The sequence below is a fragment of the Bombus vancouverensis genome, chromosome 8 (genome assembly GCF_051014615.1).
Source record: "Bombus vancouverensis nearcticus chromosome 8, iyBomVanc1_principal, whole genome shotgun sequence".
Classification (NCBI taxonomy): domain Eukaryota; kingdom Metazoa; phylum Arthropoda; class Insecta; order Hymenoptera; family Apidae; genus Bombus; species Bombus vancouverensis.
The window spans coordinates 16774492-16798673 of record NC_134918.1 but is presented as its reverse complement, the minus strand read 5'-3'; the positions used below and the strand labels follow the sequence as shown (position 1 = coordinate 16798673).

Sequence of the window (24182 nt, the reverse complement as noted above, 5' to 3'; positions counted from 1 at the left end):
TTCAAATGATAAATTAGTATACGGATAATGTTCGCAAAGACCCTCGTACTAGAGATCGCTAATGACTCGTTAATTAGATCGCTGATAGTTCGTTGATAATTCATTGATAACTGATTGACTGTAACTCGTTTCCTTGCGATCGCGTCTGCTTATTTGTACTGGTCGGGGGAGAGTCGGAAAACTCAAATTCGTCTTTGTCCGACGATTGCACGTAGCGGCAACATTGTTTTGCTCGGAGTTTATTTATTCTTACATTACGTGTATCCTAACGATCTTGATACTCCGAGGCAAAACAACGATGTAACTCATGTCTCGCTACAAGGCGGACGAAAGTATGTAAATAGAAGTTTGTTTTAGGGAAGAACATTTCCCTCGATTTCCGTACTATCGAAGTCTTGTTTATCGTGTTAAACACTAAGTCCTGAAATACTATGCGATAGTTGGCGTAGGCGCAATATCGTCGAAGAACGCAGTAATTTGTATATCGTCTTGCCAAAGTAAAATAGAGAAGAAATCTGTAACTCTAATTCACTGATATTATTGTTGGTAAATTATTACGCAAGAAGATCCTCTGATAAGAGCAACGAATAGAACAAATAGAACAAATACGATAAAAAATGTCTATTTTACTGATACTCGGACACGAGAGTATCAATTTTAATCTTTTCTTTGACCACCACGATAAAACAATACTTGTAACATACCTACGTTAAAAAAAAAGAAAAAAAAACACGAATATTATTAACAAAACATTCAACCGCGTGACACGTCATTTGCGGTCCACTTTCTGATTCATTCATGGCGCCGAGGCTTAATTAAAATGCACCACGGCCTGTCGTTTTATCTAGATACAAGATAAATGCGCCAACTGTACCGTTAAATTAATTAAGCAATCACTTTGACTGAATCCAGATTCAGCTATATGTAACACGATGTAACGCATCTTAGTGACGGACAGATGAAAAGCTGAACCTGCGCCTGCGGTTTGATTAATCTCTAATTGCCTGTTATTAACACTGACAACTGTTAACATAATCCATCTAATCGCTTTTCATTACCTATTCAAGTATCAAATATCAACAGTACTACGTTACATTGTATCTATGAAACCATGTATACGTTTACGTCCACAGATTGTATATTATTTTCTACGAATATTTTCCAAAAGAAACATATCAACTACGTTATCTGATGGGTTCTGTAATTTATTATTAATGGAGTCGTCAACTAGTCGACGATGATTTATGTTGTTTCATTATTATATTATGTTACTGCTTATTAGATGATAGTAGTAAAATTTAGGATATCCATGCTAATAATGTATAAAATATAAAGAAAATGTTTAATTTAATGAATAGCGTCTATTCATTTTTAATTCGTGAAATATCAAGTTAGGAAAATTTCCTTTATAGAAATGTGATTATTCTCAATTTCTATGCTTCTGGAAAAGCTAATAGACAACGATAAGTGTGACCGAAAAGAGCGAAAGTTTAACAAACAGATTAATGCAACGATGAAACATTATCGAATGTGCAAAGCGTAAAAACATTACTGTACTGTACTGGTTGCTATAAAAACATTTCCATATCAAACTGGTTACTATAAAAATATGACGAAGTGTTTACTATGTAAATATTATGAATCGATCTGTTTATCGTGAAAATATTTTAACTTGTTATGAAACTATTATGCCGAGATAGTCGCTATGCAAAAATATTACCACGCTAAATCCTTCAAATAACGATTGCCTCGAGACAAGTTTATTAGAGAAAAGACAATTTTCTCGTACAACTATTTTCACCGCTTTTTGTCAACCGAGAAGTTGAAAATCGAAAACAGGCTCGTAAATAACATGACGAACGTCTCTCGTTAACAATGACGTTTCCTCAAATTTACACGTGACTCCAATGAATCTTTTGCCGCATTGTTCTCCGACGCATATCGTTTCAGCATGCCAGGTCAAACTTCGTGATCGATACCTAGCTGAAAACAGTTGCCAAACTTGTCGCAGAACATAACGCTAGATGGGTTTAATGCTCAACGATTGGTTCCATTTAGCGAACAAACACGATACGATTATACTTTCGTCTGATACGTATTCTGTTGCCAAGTGAACAGGAAACGAGATTAGAAAACGTTCCATCGATAAGCAATAATCTAAATAATAGTATATTTTTGGTATGCTTCTATTCAAAATTTTTCATTGTATCTTGTCACGATGATGCGAATGAAAATTATGTAGAAAACATGGAAGTAATTAATCATATGAGATGTAAATGAAGTGTTGTATAAATTGCATAATTGACTATGAATTAAGTATTCAGTAATTAAGCCATTAATCTGTCCAGTAAATAACATTAGAAATGTCGTAAGTAACACGGTTGTAAATTAAAAATGAATAGGAAAAGTTATATCGATCCACGTTTCGTAACTGCTCCTTTAGACAAGAGTAATTTCTTTAAACAAAGTTACGTGAACAATATGCATTATATTCTTATCATTATGATAGATGATAACGACGATTAAAAAATGTTTCACGTTATATTTTATTAATTAATTCACAATTTCCATGCTTCTTATTTCGCTAATTAATTTAAATAGTATACTTTGTTAACCATAGAAGGATAGACTAGAACCATAGAACCATAGAAGAACAGAGACTTTGTGACTTTCGCTTGAAAAACGTAAAACAGCTATTTCATTTTTCCTATCTTTGTAATGCATCAAACAATTAAGGAAAAGAAAAAGCTACGGCCTGTTGTAAGAAGCAGAATAATTGTCACTTTTGCTCGCGGGCGAACATTTTGCATGGAGGATTATTAAAGTTACATAGCTGTCGGCGAACAGTGTTCTCGCGAACGAAGAGAAGGCGCACGGTTCAAGGTTTCCTTAGGAGCCTTGAACGTAATTCGTGTAATTAACTCACAGTGCGTCAACGTCTTTCGAAAGATTTTCGGTGCTACGAATTCTCGCCAAATGCAAACATTCCTCGGATAAATTTGCTCCAATGTTTTTGTTTACAAATGCTGCGAACTACTCCACGTATAATGTACTACAATTTTTCATAATTCATACTTTACCACTCGAATATTTATCGATTTAATAAAAGTCAAGAAATAAAATTGTAATTTTAATTGTATTTTCTAATTTCTGAAGGTAAAAACATTTTTCGAATCACGATTTTAACAGGAGGCATTTAATAAACACGCATATATACGTATATTGTGCAAAAATAAAATTCTATTGTAATTGTATACGTTTAGTCTATTGGTTTATCAATAGCGTTTTTATCTAAGTTTCATAGTTATCTAAGTTCAGTAACATCAACGTGATTTTTTAATTCGAGCTACGTTTAAATTCTCGGAAAAGTAAAGGAAATATTAAAATAGTCTCTAAAACAATCTCTTCCACAAAATTATGTAAACATATTACTAACATCTTACAAAGATTTCCTAATTAAATTTATATATTTAAGCTGCTAAGTAATATTTAAATATTCCAATGGAATTTATATATGAAATATACAAAACAAAATAAAATGAAATATAATTATAGCAGAGAAAATGAATTACCTTCTTAGGGAATATGTCAACTCACGTTTAACAAAAAATTAATCGAAGAAATCTTCTTTTTTATTTGTTAATCGATGTCTCGTCAGCTGCTGAAGCTATTAGCAACACGAATTACAGATACATGCGTGTACCTTACTTTCTTCTTTCATGTAGTTATTACATAATACATAGAGTTCATTCATTGTATACGGATAAAGGCAGGACTTACGTATACTCAAATAAGGTCACGTTAACGTCAGATCTCGGAGTAGAACGATTGTTTTTTCAAACAGTCGATTGATTTCTACGTGCGTGCGTACTAGGTTTATCGACATTATCTTGATATCGACATTGCTAGTGTATCTAAAGTTAATTAACTTGACGCAGTTATATAATACGTGTCCGATGGTAAACGGTGTACTGGATTCTTCGGTGGTATTTATGCATTAGGTGATCACGGGTGAAAGTTTTATGTGACCGATTCTACGTCTAGTTACGACTACTCCGTCACTTCTATTTATTTCGTTGTCCTTTAGTTTAAAGATCAAGTCCTGAATCAATTCGTATATGTTTGAGATTTTGGATTGCCATTCTTGCAACTTCATGTCGTTAATTCATTAGTTAGGCTTACTCTTTCGTCTTCCGGTCTTACCTTTTAGTGGTAAACAATTCAACACGACAACTGTTTTGTTTTTGTCTGCATCACGGATCGAATGTCGAATTTGATTTATAATCTGGTTAGATGTTTCGTCATCGAGGACTTGCAGCAGACTGAGGAAGTTGCTACGTATTACCGTATTTTTTATAACTGTCTTTTATTGCTATTTCTATTGATAGAGTAATCCCATGCAGTAACCCTGTGAATTTATTTATCTTGTTTTTTATCTTTATCTTTCTGTTTATCTTTATTTAGTTCGTTTCGAAGAAATCTTATAGCGTACTGTATGAATTAATACTACAATGATATCGATAATGTACTAATAAATCAGACGACAAAAATAAACTGGCAAGGTTAATACAAGAGAAAGATGGTAGTTATGAAACATTCTTTCTCTCATTACAGTAGAAGCGTATTTTTTTCTTACTCAGCGGTCGGACAATTTCCTTCTTTTCTGCTTTTACTATAAACGCAGCCGTACTGTTATCCTCTGTAAATTACTACGAAAGCAGATTTCTTCGCTCATTCATTGTCTGGATATTTCCACAGAGTAAGTTACCTGTTTTATTTTGTTACAACCTCTTAATAAAGCGTTTTTTACCGGCTTCTGTGGGAACAGGCGATTTCAAAGCTTATTAAGAATCAAAGATTCTACGTGTACGTAGAATAATTAAAATGTTAACAGTCAGTTAACGAGTCGAGTATATAGTTAGCCCGAACGGTAGGTAGAATTTACTTTACGATTAAGAGATTTCGTAATGAGATTTTTCTATTGAAATTGACACGAAAGCGTTTCTAATCGATAAATCCAGTTCTCTTGGTAATTTCCATGCTCCTCTGTCAATAAGAATCCAATTTTCCGATTGAATTTTGTGACAATACTTCGATGAAGAATTTTACGACCAGAGTGTGTCATTAAGTATTCAAAGATTTAATAACGTTAGATTCGCGCAAGTGAGACGTGCGATAGAACGGTCGGGAACTACTTTTGAATCGGATATTTTATTGAAATCTGCCGTCGCAGTTTAATCGATAATTTTCGAAGCAGAAAACAGCTGTTCCAATGATAGAAATGTTCATTTTATACCAAAGTGTTTTTACATATTCCACGATATCGTATTAATATTTGTAAATTAAATACAAAACGAGAAGCTGTAATACATTTTATCCGCACATATAATTTTTCACTTTCGTTCAATTCCATTCGTTTGAATTTCGTATACAATTTATAAATTACAACGATTCATAGATATTATAATAAAATCAAATTGACTTAATCTTCTCGCTACCACCGTTCAAGGGAAAAATTGTTGTTTCCCAAGTTTCGAACGTCCTACATCATACACAATACGACATATTAGGTTGTCCGAAATGTTTCTTTCGTTTTATAAGGAAATAATGGACGCACAATGTTTTCTGTTTTATATTAGTTTATTGAATTACGCGCGAACATAACAATAGAAATAGAGCGAAATGGATCACACTTAATTCAATAAAATAATATAAAACGGAAATTGTTGTTCGTCTACTATCGCCTTATGAAACGAAAGAAACTTTTTGGACAACCCAATATATTTTTACGGATATTTAAACGATAGGCAGACGATCCAAGCGGGCTTTTAAAGTGACACACGCGTGGCTGTGAAAAGCAACTAGTGCGTCACATAAGTGCGCGTGTACCGAAAGGGTTAACATACTTTAACATATAGAGAAAAAGGAATCCCCATGAACATTTGCACTGTACTCGTTACTTTGTTGAAAGCCTAGCTAAGATATTCTTATTATCAGAGACCATTACGCACGATCAAGTACGACAAATTTATTTTCCAAAATACCGCAAAAATCAAAATTTCTAACGTGTCAAAAACCTGGCCGATTAGAATTTCAATCGTTTACCGTTTTACTCATCGGTAATACCAGGATTTCAGCGACTCTAACACCGAATTCCCTTGCAGTTGGCGTTCTTGTCGCAGAAAGAGTCGGACGACGTTGAGAATTCCAGCTGTCGGATGCGTTCCGGAGCCCTAAGCGCGTCTCGAATGATTATAATTATTGCACGTAGAAAAAGGCCGCGGGCGCTTTCCAAGCATTCTGCGTGCAGGCCAGGCGTAATGGTATTTTTGCGTTCTAAAAGCCGCAAAAACTGGACCGGTGGCGGAGAAGCTTTCGTCCATTCCGCCTATCCTTCTCCCTTCTTTCTCCCCCTTGCCTTTTTCCCCCCTTCCTTTGGCCGTTTCACGCACGCACGACCATTAATCTGAGAAACGAAAGTCCTTCGAAGGAACGAAGCGAAGAGGAAATGCCATGCCGCGTGAGTCCGATCCGCCTGGCCTATACGAATCGCAACACGCTGCTATACGCGTGTAACCGTTCGTCGAATTTGACGTCAGAATGGGAAACTGGTGATAATTCGAGACGAGGTTGTCGTTTATCTGCGTAGGATGACTACGTTACGATGACTAATCAATGCAAATAGGTAAGGATTACGTGCATGATTGCTATTAACGAGCAGGAGTTTACGTTAGTCTTAGAAGAATCGTGTGGCAAAATGTTGATTATTTGAAATTAACTACGGCACACCCAGTTTGGATGACCGAATTTCTTGGACAAACGAATAGTAACTTTGTTTTCGCACGAAGGGAAGATTATTTGTTTTTAACTACTTTGTAAATATCGGTATTGAACGAGAGACAATTTCTATAAGAGATAGAGTAAACAATTTTTATCAGACATTACAACTGCTAAAATTGTAAAATCAAACCAATCGTTCCTCCAACGATCATGAAGCTCGATACAATTACGATTATTCGATTGTCGATAAAGTCAAATAAAGTCTTTTTTAATTGAAAAAGTATACTATGACATATTCATAAAAGTATGGAAGACGAATGCTATTGGTAACTAGTTCGGCAGCTGGTTCTATTTTCGTTTACGGTATCATTCCTTTCGGTAAATCAGAAGAAAATTCTGTACCAACGAATGACCAGTGTTGCGACAATGAAAATTTTGTTGTACTTAACTCGTTGGCTGTCTTAAAACCCATTTAGAAATTATAAAATGAAGTTTGCTAGAAGAACGATACAACTGGAATTGTATTTCTTAAATTGTTGAGAAAATAAAAAGCGGTCGAAAAAACGAAGTAACGTTACACGTTCCATATTATCTTTATCCATTCTTTATATAAAAAAGCGTGGCTCATCGTGCAGAAAACGTCATTGGATTAGCGTGTAAGAAGAGATCATGTCATCTTCTCGAAACTTTTAATCTCTTTCTTTAAACGAGTAGCGGAGAAAGTATAATAGCAGAACGATTCAGTAAATAGATTGTATGTCCTCCGATATACCGTGACGCCTATCGTGCGTAAAATTTCTCAAGGTTTTCCCGATAAAAAGCTGAAAGACGGTGAAACCGCTTGTTCGACTTAATAGTTGCATAATTTAATTCGTTCGCGGGATAGCATTTGTTGTTCCGCAAATTTTGCAACCTTCCAATGAAAAATTTCCATTCTTCTACTTCTGTTTCTTTTTATCATTAGCTGACAATACATTAGCAGGTTCCCCCAACATTTTACAGTGTATCTTAAAAATTACATCTGTCATTAGAACGTTACGTTACATCTTTCTTTGCTTCGTTACAAATATAAAGATCCACGGTGCGTGACTTAATTCAAATTTCCCAAGTCTCGACTCACTGCCACCGCGATTTTCAATCCACCGTGTATCATTTTCGTTGTTTCCTCGAACATTTCGTGAAAAACATAAAAATCTCGCTAAAACTCATACCTGCCAATGTTATTCCTTTCTGCCAATGCTCTCGTAGCGCGCGATACCAACCAATTTCACCGTATAAATATTCTTTTAATACCACCGTTGGAAAAACTTCGATCCCCCTTCAAACGTGATTTCTCCTCGCGAAATAACCAAGTTACATATCGAAACGGGGAAAAAGAGAGAGAAAGCGAGAGGGAGAGAGAGAGAAAGATAAAGGAAAATTCTATACACGAATAGTCGAAAGATGATCGATGAGCGACGTGGAAGGGATCGACGGTAATCCAAGAAAACGGGATTACCATTGAACCCATTGAAAAAGCGGTATTCAATGGCCGATCCTCATCGGCGGAAAAAAAATAGAATTATAAATCAGCCTTTTGTGTTTAACGTGCCGCAGTGGAAAACAAAAATTGGCTGGTGCAACTAAGTAGAAACCGAAGTGTATAACTCATGTCCGCGACTACGGGTAATATTTAACCATGACCGCGCGAACTTTATATAAATCCCTGTGTTTCGTGCATAAATCGGTTTATTCCTTCGATATTTTTAACGGCCATTGAAACTCGACGGAGGGCGAGACAATTTATGTTTTTCCCATGCTTTGTCTATTAACTTCGGTTTCGACACAGATCTATGACCCGTGTGAGCGGCGACCAACGAAACGGTGTGAAACGAAATTTTGACGAACGGCTGCAATTTTTGGTGGCCACCGTAGACCACCCACCCCCTCTGTAGCCAGCAGGATTCCTTTTGTAGTCGGTAGAAGAGAGATTTTCGACGCAACAATGTGAACGAACCGAAATTTTATGATACGTCCATGGAGATCCATGGTTAACGCTGTCTACCCCTTCGAAACGCTGCGCTTCGTTTTAACGTCGTCATATTGGCAACAATCAAATTTTTCTTCGGCTAAATCTATCATCCCAAAGTCGTCGTACGGCTATAATATTTGCGATCGTGATACACAGCGTCGTTGTTAGCAGAAATCGATCTGTGCTTGGACAGATTTTTATTTCTACGAGCGACCGAAGAAATGAAACTCGAGCAAAAATTTCCTTCGCAGTTGAGCGAACGCAGATTAAAATTTTACGGAAAATAAAGATTATAAAGTAGTAGATCACGCTTTGATTTTCCGCTACTAAATAAAATATAATTCTTAAAAAATAACAACGAATAGATTCGAATCGTTTAGCTAGAAATATTTATCAGTAATTTTCTTGCCCATATACTTTTGCACGTTACGTGTTTTCTGCGTCTTTATACTTGCCATAAACGAATGTATGTATATCAAGAGGCTAAGAACGAAGCAAGAAGATAACGAACTTATTCTGATTGAAAGCAAACTCACGTTCATTTCAACGGAAGAAATCGGGCATTACATATATTACCACCTAATAGAATCGAGTTCCTGTAGGCAAATGATAATGGGGTTCCCGTGATGTGTTTCCGTATGCGTGGCCGATCTGTCCCGCAATTTCCTTAACTTTGCGGAACCGCGAAACCGGTTCGAACAGCTTTTTTCGCAATCGATTCGTCTCGGCTTCGCGATTCAGTATCCTTCGAACGTATCGGCCCGTTTTCTAGACACGCCGACAGAACGCGAGTACCGATTCGAATCGGCTCTTCCTCGCGTCATAGACGCCTCTGTCGATCGGCTACGTGAAATTGTTTGCCTAAAAAAACCATCTCCCCTCCCCTAACTCTTCGGTGGTTTCCTCTTGTTTATTTCGACTTATCGAGAGAACAACTCGAAACGTACGACCAGATATGCCGCCGATATTTATGTAAATTCTTCTGAAATGTAATTTGTAGAAATTTTTGCGATTAAAAATATTCATAATATAGCGCTCGTTATAGTATTTGTTGAAATTGTTGTTTGTAAATTCCGCCTCTTCAGTTGTGTCGGTAAAATGAATTTATTCGTATTGATTTGCATAAATATTCGCAGTTGACTTACGACATTGAGTAACCCTTGTCGTATAAATATTCGATAGAAATTCAACAAAGACGGATTGTATTTGATTAAAATTACAAATCCTTCCACTCTGGTCATTATCTTCCCTTCGAACTACCAAAATTGCTAAAATAGCGCGAAAGAAAGATACATAGGCGTGTCAAACAACCATCCTTTATTATCGTTCGATTCGCATCAACTATTCGTGGAAAAGTGTACCGGATAATTAGATGATGAATTAATGCGATTAACGTAACATTATCGAAATGAACGGCGAACGTATCAGAAATTGATGGAACAGGTCCATTGGCTGGGGTTGGTGGCGTTGCCTTCAAGAACGCCATCAATCAGATAATGAACACAGGATCGTTGTTAACGCGTATCACACGGCGTAAACGTGGTGCGGCATTCTGTGCAATCATTGGTGACGGTTCAGTGGCGCGGATCGAGACTTTTTGCCGTGGCGTCGTTTCCCTTCGGCTTTTCAAGGACTCGTAATCTCCGAGAACCGGAGACGCAACCTTCCTGGTACTGGCTATTAAAAGCAATTTATTAATAGATTTTTTAATTCCATCCGGTGTTTTAATTATTCTCATTTAAGTGACACGACCTGCACGATTCTGCCTTTTTTGGACGAAATGTCCCAATTAATATTTCTTCGTTATTCAGGACGTATCGAAATATGTATTCGATGTCTTGTATTTTATCTTCTTAAGTCAAATTATATTACACAGACTGTTACGACATGACGAATAAATATTTTTAATCGTACGAATAAAAACAGAAACAGCACGAGTTTCGAAATAATAGACAGAATATTTTAATTAAGGAAAGCAGAATCGAACTAACGTTATCGGTGAAACTTTACAACTCCTAAATTATAACTTATTAGTATCGATAAATTCTATTATATATCGTAGTAAGTTTGATGATGTAACAAGTGAAATTTTTCCACGATTTTTATACGTTATATCATCCTCTTGATATTTTTAATTATAAAAGAGGCAACAAGAGATAGGAAATTAAAGCTGACTTTAATTTACCACAATAAATTCCCTATTATTTTGTATAATACGATTTCTTGTCGTTGTAACGATAGCGTTTTAACTACATTTTCGTGAAATTATTTTCGCAGACCACGGATTTCCCACAAATGAATTTATTGACTAAGCTAATACTTCTTGTAAAAATGGTGGAATAAATAATACGTGTATCTTCCACGTATCGTGTAACATTGAAAATTCCGAAACGCCGTGTTTTATATCATCTTTTTCTCTTTTTCAGATATTGGAGAACGCGTATGGTGCCAGGTTACGTTAGAAAATTTGGGAAATGTTCGAATAGCTTTGTTTCAATTATAGGGAACGAGGACTAGTTATTTTTATACGCGTATTATGTGTACGCGCTTCATGTTGAAATGTTTCGATGTCGTATTGATTACGACCGGAAACGATATTTGCAACGCCAAGAGAATTATATTTGAAATTTCATCGGCGCAAATGTAACGAATTATTATTTCGACGAAATTGTGTTTACAAACGCAATTTTGGTAAAACGTTACAGTGTGACTGTCGCGAAAATTAATCAGAAATTCGATATGCACGATAGTGAGCGATAATGATGCAGAGGTATATTTAAAAACTCGTAAGGATCGAGTAAAAAGGTATTTTATGCGCGAGAAATACGATTGTACAGGAAAACTCTAGGTAATATTTATTTCTCGTCATATATGAAAATCTTAATTGTTCGTTTAAATTGGTTTATATAAAGAATAGTTTCAATTATTAAGAATGAGTTTCCGAAAACAATTATACATACAGATATTAATTAAAATTTTATTTTTCTATCATTTTTTCTCGTTTATATAGAATAAAATACCTTACTGGAATGTACAAAGGCAACGAAATGTTAAACGTAACGATAGAAAGTTTTTGAATAATCTGTAGAATTGAAGAGAATACTAGAATACGACCAAAGAGTATATTCGGCTAGACGTATCACTGAAAACTGAAACATTGAAGAATCGATATTCGTGAATTAATATTCATCCTTTATGAATTGCTAATAACGTAAATCGCGTTTATAATTTACATGATAACCATAAATATCGAATATCTATAAATTCTTCGCCATTTATTATTAGTATTTATAGATTTTATGGACACAGAAGTCCTATAATACATCGATTCTTAATGTAACACATGTATAACGATTATCATAATCGGACCGTAATTCTCGAATTAATCATTTTGCAGTGCTTTATCATAAACTTTAAACCTTTATCATTTAGCAATAAAACGGACGAAAAAAAATACAATGGTTATTATTAATAATACATAATGCGAATTTCATTGACAGCAAATTGAAAATTTAATATATAATAATTTCTGTGGACACAATATTCCGAAACGACCGTTACGAAATTATATACGATTATTTGTATAGCAACCAGTATCCGTCAACATTTACCCATACATTCGACGCATAATAATAAATTACAATCATAACAGAGTTGTACCGCGTTTATACATCATTTATAACATTACAACTTCATTTGATAGCGGTACAATGAACAATAGCTGGCAATACAATCGCAATTTGAAGATAAACACGAACGGTATGTATCCAAATAAAATATCCTCCGCGCCATCTCATTGGTTTCTAAAGCTTCGTTCAAATTAGTCAACGTACGTGGATTCCAGTAATTAAAATTCCTGCAACGTGAAATCTTTTTACCAGCCTGAAACTATCACTTGCTTGACTTGAAATATTCTTTCGCGTTACGTCATATTATTTTCATTTTATATATTGCCAGTATTGTGCGGCAATATATAGTGTTTATAATGCCTTAAATCAACTCGACTGTTTGGAGCTTCGTGTTCAGTCATAGTTTCTATACATGATATATCTAATTTTCACAATTATAATTTTTCTATAATTCTAATCGACGCTCTACATACATACATAACTATTTTCTTACATAAACGTAATATACATAACTACGTTGCATTGTATTTTTCATCCTCTTGAAATCGGATTATAGGCAATTTTATCGGCGCTTTTTACTTCTCCGGTAATTCTCCAGCGAAGCATCCTGTCTATATAATTGGTAAGCTATATGCAATCAACTAGTCTTTAAATAATACTGTAATTTATCACTTTTTCAATTGTATATAAATTTCTGAACGCATCGTCTACGCGACAAAATGATCATTTGAATTTAAATCAACTCCGAATTCAATTTCAACTCTTCGCGATCTTAGTATCTGGCTCGTTACATTAATCGTACCGAATAAAACTACCAGAGACGGTTCTAATCGTCGATTTACATCAATTATACTCGTAAAACCGCACGACACATTTTTTCCCAACCGCACGACATCCGTCGCGTTTCCACTCGGCGAAGAAATTTCTTTTTTCACCTCTCTTTCCCGACTATCTCGCGCGATCTTTCACGCGATGTTGCGCCTACCCCCGTAACAGAAGCGCTGCGGATCGGTCATTTGAAGAGGCAGTAGCACGCAGATGGCAGACAGCGTGACGATGAGCCACTTCTTTGCCCTGCGTCAACGAATCGCCACGAAGACCGCCCTATTCCTCTCCTTGTCCTGTACAAGTTCTTCAGCAGTGCCGCCGTACTCGCCCGCCAGCTACTCTCCAATCTTTCCTTTCACTGCCTCGACTTCCATGGAACTCCGTGAATCGCGTTGTCAGCAGCCGCTTCCTCCACGGAACCGACGAGAGCGTACTGAGCGAGATTCGTAATCCCAGAAAATGTTTCAACGTACATACTATACCTATATATGTACAGTATATACCTTGGCTTCGTTTTAATCGGGCTGTCCTAGCTTCGATCGTTCTTTCCTGGTAACGAGAGTGATTGATCGGGATAGCGAATGTTGCGGGAAATTCTTGGCTAAATGGAAACTTTCAGGCGTTATTAACTCGTTGACTGCTACGTGAATTTTATATATTTTTCCCTGACAGCTGCAATGGATTCGAATATACCACACCATAACATTTCATTTCCGCAGAATATTATACCACGTTTTTCTCGCGATATTATCCAGGTCGTTTGAGAAAGATTTGTTAAAATCAGTCTACGTAAATTTGAAAACGAGCATCTTCCTATTTAAGAAATAGGCACTTTAGCTTGTGTCTTGCGAATAGAATCTTTCTTTTGGAACGTTTGTGGCTATTTTCATGGGAAGTTGGAGAAGGTGGTGGATATCTAGAAGTTTTAAGCAACGCCGAGTCCGAGAACTGGAACCGCTAAAGTTTCAAAAGTTTTATTCTGTATAGAGCTGAATTAAGTTAATCGCGTGTGCATACAGAGATAACTACAGTGCATAGTTTTACTTCGTTCTTGTAAAACTAGCTTGTAAAAGAAGCTCCACTGCCTTTCGAAAATAAATGCGCGCAGTTTTGCTCGACCTTGTGTTATTGCGATTAACTAATTTGTTAAAAATGTACTGTAAAAAATATCGTTCGCGTTTCGTAACACTAACGATCAAAACTTAATGAACTTTCATAGAGATCCTATTAACTTCAATAGTGTTACTGGACTATTAATTCGATATGAAACTTTGATATAAGTTATCGAAATTACAAATGGAAAGGCAACGTGATCAATGAAATTCATCGAATTTCATTCGTCGAAATTCATCAAATTCGTTACTTACGATCAATCATTCCTCTACTCTAACCCTCGATTAAAAGATAAAGAGCGAAATACGCAAGTACAAAGTTACGACAAGAGATCTTTTCTTAAAAAGCAATTTTCTGCCATTTTTTGGAAATTTATGAAAAATATCAAACTGTTGCAGATAATAGGTACAGCAAATCATAACTTCATTTGTAATTTATTCGTAATTTACTACCATTCGGTTTAATATTACAATATTATATCTATATATTCTAATTTTTAATCGTCGTTGTTATAATTCTCACCAACATTTATCGATCATTAAAGAAAGAAGCGGTCGTAGCCAAGAATAACACTTTCTCTATTAACGCCAAAACCATTTCCAGACCAAAAAGAAAGCACGTAAGGAACACAAAAAATTGTATTTTCTCCGTTTCTTTCTAAACTACGATAGTTTCACTGGCGATTAAAAACTGGTTTCCCTCGATTACACCGATGATCCATATTAAAATGCAGGCGCGAATCAGCTTCCTAAAAGAAATCCGGCAGTGGAGCGAAAGAAATTTTTCTCATGCTCGTGGTTTCTCTTCCTCCGCACTCTATCTCGATAAATTTCCCTCCAAGCTCTATCGTACCCCGTCCCGAATCATCTCCATATTCCGCGGATAAATTTTTTCGGCCGGCACTTTTTCGATCTCAGGCTCGAAGCGACGCACGCCGTGAAATTCGTTTCGCACGATGATTCATAACCTTTCCTGACCTACTCATTTACTCCTGAGTAACTACGCACCGTTCGTAACGCTGCTTTACCTTGGTCGACACATAAAATCGAGCGGAGTGAGGACTCGTTTCCTTTCCATCACACTTGGCACCGTGACGCACGTAAACGATAGTTCTTGTGCTCGATATCGTGGTGTTTCTTACCATTTCTTTTTACTATTAACTCGCTTACCATGATATATTGGGTATACCTAATAAGACGCAAAATTGATCGCCCTTGCTTTTTATTCGACCCCGTAATGAACGTTCTTTTCTATGATTTCATAGGACTTGTGGTGAGCGTGGTGAAGAATTTTTGTCAATTTAATAGGATTTATTTGGATCCATAGGAATAGGCGATGTGATATTTATGAATGATAAATCGTGGTATTTTGGTTAACAGGTATAGCGATGGAAGTGAACTGTTAAGTAGAAAGTTAGAGAAAGGCGAAGAATTGTAATTTTTATTCTCATTCTTGGTCTTCTTATTTTTCAGGGAAATAGTTTCATGTAATTTATCTATCGGTAATGTTTCTTTTAAGTAATAACAATTTCAGGCAAGCGTTTTTAAGCGTTCAAGCACGATGCTTTTTATATACACTATCCGTTTATTATTACCGGGCCTTTTTATTATAATAAGTTAAATAACCGTTGCCTTTGTATTGAAATTTTCACGTTAATATCTTTCCGTTGTGATTCGTTTATCATTATTTAACAAACAAGGATATTCGTCGCGCGAAACGAAAGGAACTAATTAAACAAATAAATGCTCTGTGTCGTTCTAGAATTACTTTAAATATACTCTCATAAATATTAGAATAAAAACTATCGTTTTAATAACATCTTTCTGTCATAAACTATTTATTATCGTACGAAAGAAATTAATTAAGCCGCATAGATTCTCCAACGATTCTACGTCTGACTTATTTCCATCATTAGCGCGTTACTTTGCTCTATTGCAATTTACATATTAACTTGCGGCATAAAATGAAAAAAAAGAACAAACCGAACAAGCAGGTATTTTGAAAGTAGAGATGTCACTTAAGATTTGTGCGTAAACAAAAAGGAACCTTCGTATAAAATTTGCTTCCTTTTATCAGTTATTTAAATATTTGTGTCCTTTCTACGAAAAATAACAATTCGCAGTAAAACACAGTAAAAGTATTCTTTGTTCAATTTAAAAAACTTCGTATACCAAAATTTGCTGGTAGACTCCGTGTCAACGATAGTAGCTATATCCTACACGCAGAAGATCGTCGATCCGTTTGGAAGGCGACCCATTCAAACTACGGACGCGAAAAGAATATTCATATCCGCGCGAGAGCTTTCTCCTCGCGAAGAAACAAAGAAACGAGCTTGCAACCAAAAAGGAAAGACATTTTAACGCTTGTACACGAACGAGAAATAATTTACGTGGGTAAATTTTCATTGGAACGGCGAAACTCGGAACGCGCGATGCAGCGGCCGTTTTTAAACTCGTCAAACGAAAGGATCGCTTTGATCGGTGGGTAAAATCGAGCAAGAACGCCGATTTAGACGCGAAAGAGCCACCGCTGGAAAGGGTTTGCGATGTGAAAAAAAAACGGCCGTGTACGCGAAGAAGAATGTTCATTATATCGGTTCGTAGCTTTCTCAAAGAGAAAGAGAGTTACGCGTTGAAGAGAGCGTTGTCGTACGATTATCGACGAGCCACGCGCAATCCCTTTTCGTGCTTTTTGCAAGCTGCACAGGCGTTTACCTTGGCCGTTACGCGGAATCGACTGCAGATACCAGTTTTTCTTTGTATCTTAGCGGGACATTATTCCGCGAACAATTGCCGTTGCGAGTGGAAGCGTTTGCATTGTCGTCGTCGCGTTTCTCGCTCGTCGTTGCCGCTCGTAGCCGCGCGCAATGCAAAACTGCACGCTCTTTAATTCTTTAACGGTGCACAAAAGCAACTGTATTCTCAGTCATCGGACTCGACGAATGCCGAACACCCGGCATTTCGGCTTTCGGAGAAAACGATTGATCACGATTTTGAAAATGTCAATCGGAAAATTTCCAATTTCTTTGGTTCAATTTAACGACTTTCTTCGGTTTACGGAAAATTTCGTGAAAATTACCAAAGGAGAGAGTGAGTGAGTAAGAGAGAGAGAGAGGGAGAGAGAGAGGAAGAGAGAGATGGGGTTGTTCAAAAGTCATATAGCTTTCATCTCGCGCAATGTGCAAGTTTTAAGATTACGAAAGAGAAAATTTTAGTTGAGCTATAAATTTGGTTGAAGGTGATCCTATCCTTTTCATTGATTAGATACGCTGGTTTATAATTATTTTGTACTTTTTTATACGTCATTTCAATTGCATTCCTCGTGCTGAATTTAGATATGAAATCTGGTTTCGTCACATAGGATTTTTTAGTGACACATAGTTTAATAAAGTATTATCCGAAGATGATCGACGACTTCCTGGAACATTTGATTTGAAAACTATCCCGTTTAACTCATCCAATAGTAGTTAGCTAGTATATGGAAACTCCGCTGATAATCTCGCAAATAGACAGATATTCAAAGACATCTTGCACGCTAAATCTCTATTAGTGTAACTGTATCAGTAATTATTAAGTAATAAAGAATGCAGTCACGTAATGACTATAGGTGATGAAAAAAATTTGAATACATATTAGAATTCAGTACAAAGATAGGTACTATTATGTCAAAAACTTTATTAACCAGTGTTATTTATAATGGAAATACATCTTTTCTGATGCTTTTATAGAAGAAGATACGATATATTAAAATTTAACACCGGTTTTATCAAAAACGGATATATTCATCGCTTACTTAATAATCTGTTAAACTATGATGTTGCGTTATACGTAACACGAGTGTGAAAGGGTTAACCTTTCCAGCGCTATGAATCGGTATTATAATCTTCAAAAAAATTGTTCACCAAGCCCTGTGAAACCATGTACGTATCCGCATGCTGTATGCAACCATTTGGAACGCTATGAATCCATGCGTAATACACATTCCTAATCGTTAATTAACTTTAGTTGATAATATATAGTTGTGTAAGTTGATAATAGTGAAAATATCGAATAAGATGCACGTAATTATTTAGATATGTAATTATTTCTGAACAGCGGTATAAATTATTGATTCGAGATAATTTCATTCTCAGCACGATCATAACAATTTAAAATATAATTGCTGTCGCTCGTATAGATTAAACGATGGCCACGAATTATTTGATGTGGTTACTTTTCTCTTTGCATGTCTGTGATTGCTGAGACTTTAAATATATAAAAATAAATAAATAAATAAATATATATTTAAAGTTTAAAATAAAAGAACTATATATATTATAAATCAACTATGCTACTGTGAAATACGAATGAAAGAAACGTATTGGAAATAGAAATTTAAAGATAATCAAGCAAGGTATAATTGCATTTAATTAAATTTCATACATCGACTCGTTATTAGAAGTTTTCCATTAGAATGCATTGGCTGTCACATTAACGATTGCTTGCAGTACTTCTTCAACTGGTTCCCGCGACCGATAAATTAAACACAATCCCGAATATCGACGATCGACGATAAACGTAGAAGTTCGTTCAAGGGGATACTGAAACCTTCTCGACGATTTCATTAAAAATTCCTGTATCACCGATCAATGTCGAACGATATTCTCGTTGAAAATAGGATCCGTTTAAGAAGAGAAACAAAAAGAAAAAAGAAAAAATAGAAGAAAAAAAGAAAAGGAACGGTGAACAAGGAGCAGCAAGATATTAAATCAGACCTCATAACGATGCGCATAAATCAACGGCGCTTCCATCTGCGGAAACGTCCATTTAAAACGCACTTTTTCGAACCCGATTTATCTCTTCAATCGAAACACTTCCCATCGTTTTACGCGATATAATATTATATTATATTCCAAAAAAATTATATTTAATTGTAGGATGATAGGAAATAAGCGACTCGATCAAGATTTACATCTTTAAATTAAACACTACAGAGGAAAGACACGATAAGTATAATTTTTCATATTACTTTGTGGTGGCTGAAAGGAAGTTTTTTAACGTAATATGTTTAAAAACCGGAATAATCGTTTTGAAAAGAAATCTACAAGGCTTTTTAGTAGAAACTAAACGTAACTGGGTGTGAAATTAGTCTTAGAGCGATTAATATTCTTGAAACGTTCAAGAGGCTGAAAAAATACGTAGTCAACAGTCGTATGAAATAAAAATAGCGTTCCTAATTTAAAAAAGAAATTAAGCTTGTCCCCACTTAGAAAATTATCCAATTGTACAAAAATATGTTAATCTATAGAAAACAAATTCGAGAAAGATTCGTCGTATAACAAAACTCTTTATTTCAATTCGGTTAGTTCGTATATAATAATTTTTAATATAAACATAAACGTTACTGTTTACAATGAAACGCGAGAAGAAAACACAGAAAATACAGCAATATAAAAGTAACCAGTCGCACGACTCTAAATAAATCTCGTTCACGATATAAAGCTTCTTAACAAACGATAATGCACAACGATTCAGAATTTTTATCCCAGAGAAACAATATCTATTTCAACAAAATTCTTCCGCGCTTTTAACAATTTAGAAACTGTTTGTATCTTACAGTAATAAAATAGTAGAATACAGGGATGCAAACAAGCAGGTATTACGGGGTACGCGAATTTCACGGCGTTGAAACTTCTATTTCTCTCTCTCTCTCTCTCTCTCTCTCTCTCTCTCTCTCTCTCTCTTCTTTTTCACCCTTTTGCCTGTCTTGTTTACGTGTCTCTTTCATTCTCCGCTCTCCACACCGTCCTTCGCTCTTTTCCTTCGTTTTGTTCTAATGGCTAAAATTGCGCGCGAGACTCGCGGCGCTTACTATTTAACGGGGCGTTTAAAAAAGTAATGTGGAAATATAATGGGAAACAAAGGGAAGAAAGTTTCCGTGCTCGCGTCGGCAACTGCCGACAGCGCGCCGAGCACAGTTTTACTCCCCCGCTATTTGGTTTGGATGAAGAGCTACCTGTTTGTTTACGTTTCGCTTTCAGCCGTTTGTACTCTCTCTCGACGGTGCAGCAGCGTGCTGCACCGGATACCCGCGTGTGTGCATATCGCCCTCTCGGTCCCACCCACGTGCATGCACCCGCGCCGAGCGATAAGCAGCCACATGTGCATACGACCTCCGAAAGCGAATCCGATTCGCAGGCTTGCCACCACGCGGTCTCCTCTTCGATTCTTACTCAGATGCACTTTGATCGCGTTTAATATCAGCACCACAACCACCCACGCGTTCGTTTCTCTTTCTTCTCTCTCCTTTACTTCTTATCATCCGCATCGTTGTATTGTTCGGTGATTTTTGTATTTTTTGGAAATTTCACGAAGGAACTTGGATATTTTTCTGTAAATGTTTCTGTTATTCTCCGTGTAGTTGTTTTATAATTTTTCTTTTTCCCCCGGTTTTGAATTTTTGAAAACGTTAGAAATTGAAGAATCAAAATGTTTGGAAAAACGGCCTGCGCTTTTGTGGCATATACTTTTGGCATATTTTTGTAGAATGGAAAACGTAGAATACGGTAGAATTATTCTCAACAACAAAATCACTATCTCGCGCGTGTATCTCGTAAGAATGAAATTAAATATTACGAGCCATCGACGCAATCTCGCTTATGGTAGATCTAACAGATAATAATAAACGTAAATTACTTCGAGCGGATACCGACGAATATTAAAAAAATACTGGCAGATTGTAGAAACTGCGTTGTTAAAAATGTTCAAATTTTCTTAATCCCTTGAAACTCGAAAAAGGACAATACACCATCCTGCAATGTATGAAGTACGTTCGAAAACATGCGTAAATGAAGCACAAGAAACGGTAAAAGTAAAAAGTAAACTGAAGCTGCGATAAAGTGTCAAAAAGCAATACGGATAAACAATTGCAACATGGAAACTACTCCTGTGGTCACGCAAAAAGCTTACTACGCTTCTATTAGCGAATTGTGTGGCGTTAAAGCTACCCTGGGACCACGCAAGGGTTGTTAGTTGCATAAGTGTGAAACGTTCGATGGGGGGAGAAAGAGATGCAACCGTAGGATGAAAAGTGGGGAAACCACTGGAGGTTAGAAGGGTTAGGGACGCCGATGGTGGTACGGCAAGGTGGCGGATGAGTTGACTCCGTTTATCACTAGGAGGCATACATTTTGCAGCATCGTGATATAGAACCCCGAGTCTCGACACCGCAGCACAGAACGTCGTTAAGGGACGTGAGTCTATCGACGACGACGACGACGACGACGACGACGACGACGACGACGATGTACCAGCATCGTCGCCATCCTCGAGATCTAACCACCACTCGAGGCAGATGTCGCTTGCGTTGTCTCGAAATATCGAGACCGTCGTTATCGGAACTAATCGACCGATATTTGTGGGTGGGCAGAACTCTAGAAGATACGGTGAAAGCCTGAACTTTAAGCTAAACCAGGGACTATCGTCTGTTTCGTGGTTGTCGTTTAATTGCCGTGACTGATTCCGACGTTCTTTCAACACCTTTTATTATTTAGGTATTTTCGATACTATTTCAGAAGACTAAGACTAGACTGTTACGTTGAAATATATGTTTGCAGCATATTGAAACGAGATTAGTTCTAGATGATGATTAGAGAAGGGCAAAATTGGGATAAGAATATGTTGAAGCGGTTTTGTAAAGAAATCGAACGATTCGATGTTAATGACGTGATATCTTTTTAACTGATCGTTGGCGGGCGCATCAACTATTCTATATAATATACTATCAACTATATAAGTTGAGATAAGTTAGGTTTTTAAAGCGATTTAGGCAAATCACGTTTTGGAAAAGATCGGTTTGTTTTGTTTTTTATTGAAAACAGATTAGAAGCAATTGCACGATCGAAATGTCACACGCAGACTAGTAAGAAAAAAGGGATACTATTAACAAAAGAACTTCGCTAAACGAGAGTCTATTATAACTTTAATAATCCTCCATAGTTTCTTCTAAATTACATTTGGAAGTCTGGATAATTAACTCCGTTTAAACATCTACCTCAGATTCCCCAATTAAAACAACTATACTCTCGAAACAATTACACCGTTCTGAACGAAACACGTAAAGCTGCGATTCAAACTATAATGCTTATTATTACGATGCATCGTTATACACAAGCTTCTGATAATTCGGTAGAAAAAAAAGAAAAAGAAAGAAGAAAGAAGTACACAAAGGAAGGAGAAGACGATGCGAAATGATGTAGTTGTCGAGGCTCGTGTAAAGGACAGCATTTCCACCGCTGACTTTCATAAATTTTTTCCAGCCGTGTCTTGGAAAAACAGATCCGAAGGTGGGCCTGAATCGTCGAGCCTGTGAGAGACTGACAAGAATTATTAGTGGGTGAAGGTAGCCAGTAGCTGAGCCGAGGATCAATACTAGGCAGACGTCCGTGCAGTGTGGTGGAGTGCACTTCTCCTACACAGCTCTAGGCTAGGCTAGAGCTAGGAAAGGCTGGGATGGAGGTTGGGTAAGGTTAGATCGTGAGATGTCTACGTAGACTCCGGTCCCCATAAACTAACTCGACTCGACGATGCAGCCACCACCATTGGGCTTCTACTTGGAAAAAAAGTATATTCTCTTCTCTTTTGTAGTCTTCGAGATACGTCCCTTTACGAGGATTACGTGTGTCGAAATTGATTTTAATGAACTATTAACGTTTTCATTTTTGTGAGAAAATATTATATGAAATTCGATCTGACGTGTAGATATATAGGAACATTGAATTGGCAAAATAAAGTTGCTGTCAATGTATGATTCTTTCTTCGGATGCCGCTCTTGGTTCTTTAAGAAGCGTAGAATATCAAACGTTACATTTTACAAGTATACATTTTACAAATAATACAACTAACAATCGTACAACGAACACTTGTAATATGTGCTGATACTATTAGTGACCTAACTTCTAATTTGTAAAATTGGGAAAGCTATCTGTGCAGCGCTAGTCCACAATTTACTGTAACTTGGATATTCGCTAATCTTATTACCCATTTGTCAAATCATGCACGCTAAAAACGTGCTTCTTTTAATATTTTTGTTGATCTGCACGAAGAAATACATACATCCATTAAACTGCAAATTTCTTCTATTTCTGCGCATATAACTTGAACCGTGGAATAAAAACGTCCTACCTTCTCTTCTCGATTTCCTTTTCAACATGCAACTCTTCTTTCATCCTTTCCTCGTGCTACACAACTGGTAAGTACAAAGAAAGTCGAACAGGCTGATTAGCCGTTGGTACCCAACGAACCTAACAGACAGAGATTGAAAACTCGAAGCGAGAAAGAAATCACCTGCGCGCCTATGCGTCTTAATCCGTAACCATTACTCGCGCAGATTCAATTATTTTTAGACGCATGCGAAAGGAGACGTGACCTGATGCATCTTCCTGCGCGTGAATCCGCGCCGCGTGATCGCGAGACCGAAACTAACGCGTCGCTTTCCGTGCCACGGTTTTCCCCTTTTGTTCGCGTTCTTTTCCAATTAGCGAGCGTACGATTTTTTTTTAATTCGCGAGATGGGCCGCTGACAGATCCGTGCAAACTTTAGAACGGCTCGAAAGCGCGGGCAAATTGGCCTTTCAACATTCGACAATGCGTTGCGGTGCGACTGGTCGCGCGCATTCAAACATTACGATTTAACTCGCCGCGTTACGTCGCCGATCGCGCCATGAAAATTTAACCATTCGGTGTGTCGTGAAACATCAACGCTGTACCAGGCCGAATCCAAGTCGAACGTATTTGTAATTAATCGTTTGGACGAACGAAGACTATCCGAGATACGAAAGTACA

The 24182-nt window shown here is 36.7% G+C and overlaps 1 long non-coding RNA gene across 8 annotated transcripts in view; it reads right to left on the bottom strand.

The window, feature by feature from the left end:
* LOC117159640 (uncharacterized) overlaps positions 1-24182 on the bottom strand; it is a 149121-nt gene that overhangs the window by 115737 nt on the left and 9202 nt on the right. Inside the window, exons 3-4 of one of the 8 annotated variants that reach the window (XR_013059030.1) lie at positions 13752-13797; positions 11778-13681 (exon numbers count right to left, since the gene is read on the bottom strand). The exons of 6 other annotated variants lie outside the window; for them this stretch is intronic. This is a non-coding gene — a long non-coding RNA (uncharacterized LOC117159640). Of the gene's footprint in view, positions 1-11777; positions 13798-24182 lie in introns of those variants that run through there. One more of the 8 variants, XR_013059029.1, reaches the window with a different exon arrangement.